Genomic DNA, 7472 nt, shown 5'->3' with positions numbered 1-7472 from the left:
AGCCAGCCGGAACTCCGTTCCTGTGCGTTCCTGCCCAAAAATAGCCCTGCCGCAGACTAACACAGCTGCCCATCCCCCAAATCCCTAACTGTATGAGATAACACAGAGATAATCATTATTACTGTTTCAAAGTGATCAGTAACAAAACCAATAACCAGATCGTCAAACCAAAGCAAATCCATAGAAAAACCAATCCATCAAAGCCACTAGAACCAACTGACATAAGCCCCTGATATAAAGCTGTCGTGTAGACTGTACCAAAGTTAACAAAAGAACATAAGAACATAAGACACGCCAATGTTGGATCACGCCAAAGGCCCATCCAGCCCAACACTCTGTATCACACAGTGGCCAGAAATACCAGTGCCATCAGGAGGTCCACCAGTGGGGCCAGGACATTAGAAGCCTTCCCACTGTTGACCCCCCCAAGCACCAAGAACACAGTGCATCACTTGCCCCAGACCGAGATTCCTATCTATACCTTGTGGCTAATAGCCACTGATGGACCTCTGCTCCATATGCTTATCTAATTCCCTTTTGAAGCCGTCCATGCTTGTAGCTGCCACCACTTCCTGTGGCAGTGAATTCCATGTGTTAATCACTCTTTGGGTGAAGAAGTACTTCCTTTTATCCGTTCTAACCCGACCGCTCAGCAATTTCATGGAGTGCCCACGAGTTCTTGTATTGTGAGAAAGGGAGAAAAGTACCTCTTTCTTTACCTGCTCTTTCCCATGCATAATCTTATAAACCTCAATCATGTCACCCCTCAGTCGTCGTTTCTCCAAGCTACAGAGCCCTAAGCGCTTTAACCTTTCCTCATAGGGAAAGTGTTCCAACCCTTTTATCATTTGAGTTGCCCTTTTCTGCCCTTTTTCCAAAGCTTTAATATCCTTTTTAAGGTGTGGTGACCAGAACTGCACACAGTATTCCAAATGAGGTCGCACCATTGATTTATATAGGGGCATTATGATATTGGCTGATCTGTTTACAATACCCTTCCTAATAATCCCCAGCATAGCATTGGCCTTCTTTATTGCAGTCACACACTGTCTCGACATTTTCAGTGAGTTATCTACTACAACTCCAAGATCTCTCTCTTGATCTGTCTCTGCCAGTTCAGACCCCATCAATGTGTATTTATATTTAGGATTTTTGGCTCCAATGTGCATCACCTTGCACTTGGCCACATTGAACCCCATTTGCCATGTTGACGCCCACTTGCCCATCTTTGACAGATCCCTTTGGAGTGCCTCACAATCCTCACTGGTTTTCACCACCCTGAACAACTTTGTATCATCCGCAAATTTAGCCACTTCACTGCTTACTCCCAACTCCAAATCATTAATGAACAAGTTATAAAGCAGTGGACCAAGTACTGATCCCTGCGGTACCCCACTGCTTACCCCCCCTCACTGAGAGAACTGCCCATTTATACTCACTCTCTGTTTTCTATTAATTAGCCAGTTTTTGATCCATAAAAGGACTTGTCCTTTTATCCCATGATTTTTGAGCTTACTTAGGAGCCTTTGATGAGGAACTTTATCAAAAGCTTTCTGGAAGTCAAGGTAAACAATATCTATTGGATCCCCCTTGTCCACATGTTTGTTCACCCCCTCAAAGAACACTAACAGGTTAGTGAGACAAGATCTTCCCTTACAGAACCCATGTTGAGGAGTCTGCCTCAAGTTCCATGCCAAACCTCCTAAAGCAGCCCATTCTATGACACAAGGTTCAGAAGGCCACGGTCAGACATGCCATTTGGTGTGGAGGGGAAGCAAGCCTATTTCTCCCGACTCAAATTGACACGGCGTTGCACGATCACACATCCTTTGTAGCTGCAGACTCAGCCTGTCACTGTCCGATCAGACGGCATGTTCGGCTGAGTAGGGTTTTTTTTTTTTTTTGCTTTTTGCTTCCCATGTGCATAAATGAGGAATTGTACCTCCGCACTGAGGGCTCCCCACGGAGTATGTGGTTATGTGGATACTGCTCAGCAAGGTGCCATTTGGACGGCACCGAGTCAGGATGGAATGAGCAGACCATCCCGACAGCATGAGAGTGTGCTTGAATGATCAGACAGGGGAAAGCCCATCAGCAGCCCATCAGCAAGCATTAGGGCCGGACTTTCCCTGGGGTCTTTTAACTCCACTTCCGTGGCGAGGCAGCTTGGGGTGCTGATGGCTGCAGGACCCTTCCCAGATGTTGCTGTCTGATCCTGCCCTTTAGATCCATCAGGCATTTGCAGCTGAGTCAGATCTAAAGGCACGTCTGACCACGGCCACAGTGTCCCGGAACTGCCACTGAACCCACAGGGAACAGATATATTGCAAATGTAATTCAGACCTAAGAATCAGCAGAATGGTCCACAATGCTGATGTTAAAATTCCACCCTCTCCATTATGTCCTACCCTGCATTAATCTTTGCACTTAATATGGAAGATTCAAAGTCACTTAGGTAATTCTCCACGTAAGAAAGCTTAGTGGCTGATACTGCATCTGAAGTAGCTTCAGACTCTAGGTGCCCTAGTCTGTGTACCAGACTTTATCATAAAAGGGAAATACCCAAGCAAAGAAACCTCATGTTTGTTTCACAAATTTATATACCACCTGGTTTTGTACCATGAATGGTGTTCTATATATATATATATATTTTGGAGGGGGGGTTGCCCATGATCTGCCACATTATAAAGGTACAGAATTTACTACCATAACACATGTTTAGTTTAGTTGCTGTAGAAATGGATTAGACAAACTAGGATTAGACTGTCAGTGGCCATTACTAGCCCATCATAGCTAAATAGAACCTCCATGTAAAAAGGCAGTGTATCTCTGGATTTCGGATGCTGTGGAAAACATCTACAACGTCATACCCTGCTTGTGAGCAGCTAGACACATTTGTCTGGAAACAGAACGCTGGATTAGATGAACTGTTCAAGTGATCCAGTGGGGCAGGCCGTATGTTCAGCCGAAATTAAAACAAATGAGGACTTTTGTACAGATTGAGTGCTCTCTCTCACCTTAGCTCTTCATAATGAACCTTCATTCCTCTTTAAAGGAATGATGTGGCACCAGGGGAACCTGTATGCAGATACTTGTCCTAGGATGGTGCAGACACACCCATTGCAAATGAAACAGATTTTTATGGGCCAGTTGCCTTTTCAGCGGGCAGTTAGTCCTTTTCACACCTGCAGTTCTGACAGCTTTAGCTCTGTTATGGAGGGAAACAGAGTTCTTAATTGACTCAAGTTCTCCAGTATGAGGAGAAGAATATCATCAAATGAGACTGGATAATTGCAATGATTTTCCTCCTCCCAAATGTCAAATGATATGAGCATTTCACAATACTCATTCTTGATTTACTGCACTAATTCCACCCGCCTATCCAAGCTATCTCATTGATTTCTATGATACTACACTCTGCAGTGGCTTTTCCATTGGGTTTGTGCAGCCAAACATTTACTAACTGAGATCCAATCTGAACAATGCTCATTTGTAAATATAGAAGCATAGGGCCTGAATCCGAACGGAATTATTTCTGACAATTGTCAGCTGTTTTGATCTGCCAGTTAGTTTGATGCCTTGCTGTCTGGTTCCAGTTTCCCAGTATCTGTGCCACCAAGGGAGATAATGTAGATAATGTGCCTGATAGAGACATTATCCAAACAGAACATTGAGTTAACCTCCCCACCAAACAGGACTGATCTGACTGGTATTTATTCATAGTTAAATGAGTTTCCTTCACTTTTTTATTCAAGCAGCAATCTGAACAGATTGGCTTTATTCCTTGGAGCACTTTGGGGGCAGCCCCATAGGGAGGGGGCCCAGAAGAAACACAAGGGGGCCAGGCCCCGTGGGCCCCGTGCTAGCTACGGGCCGGCCTCCCCACCAAACAGGACTGATCTGACTGGTATTTCTGCGTGTAGAGACTCCACTTTTTGCCAATTGTTGGAGCATCTTAGTGTCTTTGGGAGGGTTTTCTAATTCTGTATATGCAGGGGGTCCTGTTTTTACGAGAGATGTTGCATTCTCTGTGGCTTCCTTGCCCTTGCACATTCTATAAAGCAGGGTCGAGTGGTGGTGGGGAGGTCTACATTTGCCTTCCATTCTTTTGAGAGGAACAAACTCCACCTGTGACTTGGGAAAGAGATAAGAATTTTGTAAATGTTGGTAAGCAGGCAGGGTTGCAGAGACAAAGGGATGAAACAAAGGCAGAGAACTAGGCTTTGCCCCCTCTGACAAGAAGAAGAAGAAGAAGAAGAGATTGGATTTATACCCTGCCCTTCACTACCTAAAGGTGTCTCAGAGCGGTTTACAAACTCCTTTCCCTTCCCCTCCCCACAACAGATACCCTGTGAGGTAGGTGGGGCTGAGAGAGCTCTGACAGAAACTGCTCTTTTTCAAGGACAGCTCTTATCAGAGCTACGGCTTGCCCAAGGTCATCCAGCCAGGTGCAAGTGGAGGAGTGGGGAATCAAACACGGTTCTCCCAGATTAGAGTCCGCGCACTTAACCACTACACCAAACTGGCACTACAGCAAACTGGTTTTATAAGCAGATGGTCAGCACCAGTGTTCCCTCTAAGCTGAGTTAGTGTGAGTTAGCTCACAGTTTTTTACCCTCCAGCTCACACATTTTTGTCTTAGCTCAGGAAGGATGGCTCCAGAGCAAACTAATTTATGCAGTAGTCAAGTCACTCACTCACTCACTCACTCACAACTTTAATGCCAGTAGCTCACAAAGTAGACTTTTTGCTCACAAGACTCCACAGCTTAGAGGGAGCATTAGTCAGCACCTCAGGACAGGACAGGAAGGGGGTAGCAAAAGAGGCTCTCCCCTCATGATAGTGAAGAGCAAGCACAGCACACATAGATCAGTGGTGACAATAAGGCCATCTTGCTGTGCAAAGGAAAGCTACTGAGGCACATCCTTATTGCGTTTAAAAGTACAGCAGCTGTATGGGGGCTCCTGCTATACATGAGTCAGGTGGTGAAAAGCAAGGAAGGGATCTCTTTTGAAACAAAACTGCAGTGTGTGGGTGAGGGGAGCGAATCCCCCCTTTACTTTTCACTATTTTGCTGTCTGAAAAAAATTATCCTGGCCAGGATTCAAAGCAAGAAATCAGATGGGCGGGGAGAAAATGAAATATAAGAACTCGTGGGCACTCAGTGAAATTGCTGAGCAGTCAGGTTAGGGCAGATAAAAGGAAGTACTTCTTCACCCAAAGAGTGATTAACACATGGAATTAACTGGCACAGGAGGTGGCGGCAGCTACAAGCTTCAAGAGGGAATTAGATCAGGATATGGAGCAGAGCTCCGTGGCTATTAGCCACAAGGTATAGATAGGAATCTCGGTCTGGGGCAAGTGATGCACTGTGTTCTTGGTGCTTGGGGGGGGGCAACAATGAGAGGGCTTCTAGTGTCCTGGCCCCACTGGTGGACCTCCTGATGTCACCTGGTATTTTTGGCCATTGTGTGACAGAGTGTTGGACTGGATGGGCCATTGGCCTGATCCAACATTGGCGTCTCTTATGTTCTTAAATATAAAGAGGCAAGGGGGTGGGAAGGGCAGGATTTAGCTCCCCTCACCCACTCATTCCATTCCTATTGCTTCCAGATATAGATTGTGCCTACCTTTTGGTCATTTGTACAGGGAAGGGGTTGGAAGGAGAATAGTAAGTGACTGACTAGAGAGCTGTATAAGGACATGGCTTTATTTGGACAAGGCTTCAACTAGTTGAGAAAAGAGTGCTTCTAAGCAGGCCTTGGTTCCTGCCGGAGTGCACCAGAGCACCGCTCCGCCAGTCAGGAGCCCAGGGGGCGGGCACATAAGCCCCGCCCCCTGCTCCCACCAACCATCATTTGGGGCCTGAAAAAGGGCCAGCCGAATGTCAGTTTTGGCCCCATTACATCCTATGGGCCATTGAAGTCAATGGCGAAAACATAGGGTATATTCTGGGGGCTGGAGGGGAGGGAGTTTGAGGGAGAGGCTTTTTCCCCACCATAGAGAACAATGGAGGGGATGGGGGCAACCTGTTTGGGGCCCCGTAGAATTGAGCCCCCAGGTTCAATGTTCCTGAAACATGGCAGATATATTGGAGAGAGGCTCCAGCAGCTACCCTGCGATTTTGGAGCCTCTCCCTGAAACCCCTCTCCTCCAGCCCCCAGAATATACCCTATGTTTTCGGCATTGACTTCAATGGCGCTGGAGGTATTCGCCTCCTTCCCTCCTGCCTGCTATGGCTGCATAATTGTGAGAGCTTTCTTAACATAATGTTCCTGCCAGGTAAGCTGGGGACCCTGCCCATGAATCTCCATTTCATCCTCACAACAACCCTGTGGGGTAGGTTAGATTTGGCCCGGGGTCACTTAGCCAGCAGAGTGTGAATACAAACCTGGGTCTCCCCACATCAATCTGCAACTCTGACCACTGTGCAGTGCTGCCTCTACTGATCTGTAATTTTCCAGAGTTCTTCACCCAAAGAGTGATTAACACTTGGAATTCACTGCCACAGGAAGTGGTGGGTGCTACAAGCATGGACGGCTTCAAAAGGGAATTAGATAAGCATATGGAGCAGAGGTCCATCAGTGGCTATTAGCCACAAGGTATAGATAGGGGCTCTGGGGCAAGTGATGCTCTGTCTTCTTGGTGCTTGGGGGGGGGTCAACAGTGGGAGGGCTTCTAATGTCCTGGCCCCACTGGTGGACCTCCTGATGGCACCTGGTGTTTTTGGCCACTGTGTGATGGACTGGATGGGCCTTTGGCCTGATCCAACATTGGCGTCTCTTATGTTCTTATGTTCTTAAGCGCCTGAGATCCTCCCCCTCCCCCTCTCCCTCCCCTTTTCCTTCGCCCGACTTGGAGGCGATGGGAAGGGAGAGGGGGGAAAGAATGGATCCCAGGTGCTTCTGCCTGTCAGAGGGCCTGGTGTACATTTCCGGTGATGTCAGGGGGTGTGGCATATGCTAATAAGTTATGCTAATGAGCTCCTGCCGCTGTTTTTCTAAGAAATGACCCCTGTTTCTAAGCATGTGCAGAGTGCTCCATGGAGTAAGCAGAATCAGCCTCCATGTACCTGGAGTTGAGGGTATGGCTTCTAGGTTAAAAGGTGTGGTTTCTAAGTCTCTCAATATAGACCAGGGAACTTGGGAGTAAAGTTATATAGGAAGTAGACAAAGAGGGGTATATGATAATGGGAGTCCACAGTTTAGCTAATGGATGTCCAAATGCCAATGCCAGTCCTCTTAAGGTCCCAGGTACCATTCACCACTAGCATTTTTAAACTGTTTGCTGAAACTGAGAACTAGAAAAATGATTCTTTTTCTCCTTTTTAAGAATGGAAACCAGGTTTCTCAAGATTCAAAGCTGGTGACAGAAGGAAGATTTCACTTGTTTGCTGAACTGAATAATATAAAGAATACAACCCTGCCCCTAAACTGGGTTGCACCTGCCTGAATAGTCACAAATTGTTAAAT

At 46.6% G+C, this 7472-nt stretch overlaps 1 protein-coding gene across 1 annotated transcript in view; it reads right to left on the bottom strand.

The window, feature by feature from the left end:
* The window catches only part of KCNK12 (potassium channel, two pore domain subfamily K, member 12), a 70710-nt gene that overhangs the window by 48836 nt on the left and 14402 nt on the right, over positions 1–7472 (bottom strand). The gene's annotated exons all lie outside the window — the stretch shown is intronic.

This window comes from Gekko japonicus, unplaced genomic scaffold (assembly GCF_001447785.1).
Source record: "Gekko japonicus isolate JY-2015 unplaced genomic scaffold, Gekko_japonicus_V1.1 scaffold174, whole genome shotgun sequence".
Lineage (NCBI taxonomy): Eukaryota > Metazoa > Chordata > Lepidosauria > Squamata > Gekkonidae > Gekko > Gekko japonicus.
The sequence above is the reverse complement of the archived record's forward strand: the minus strand, read 5'-3'. Positions and strand labels throughout refer to the sequence as shown.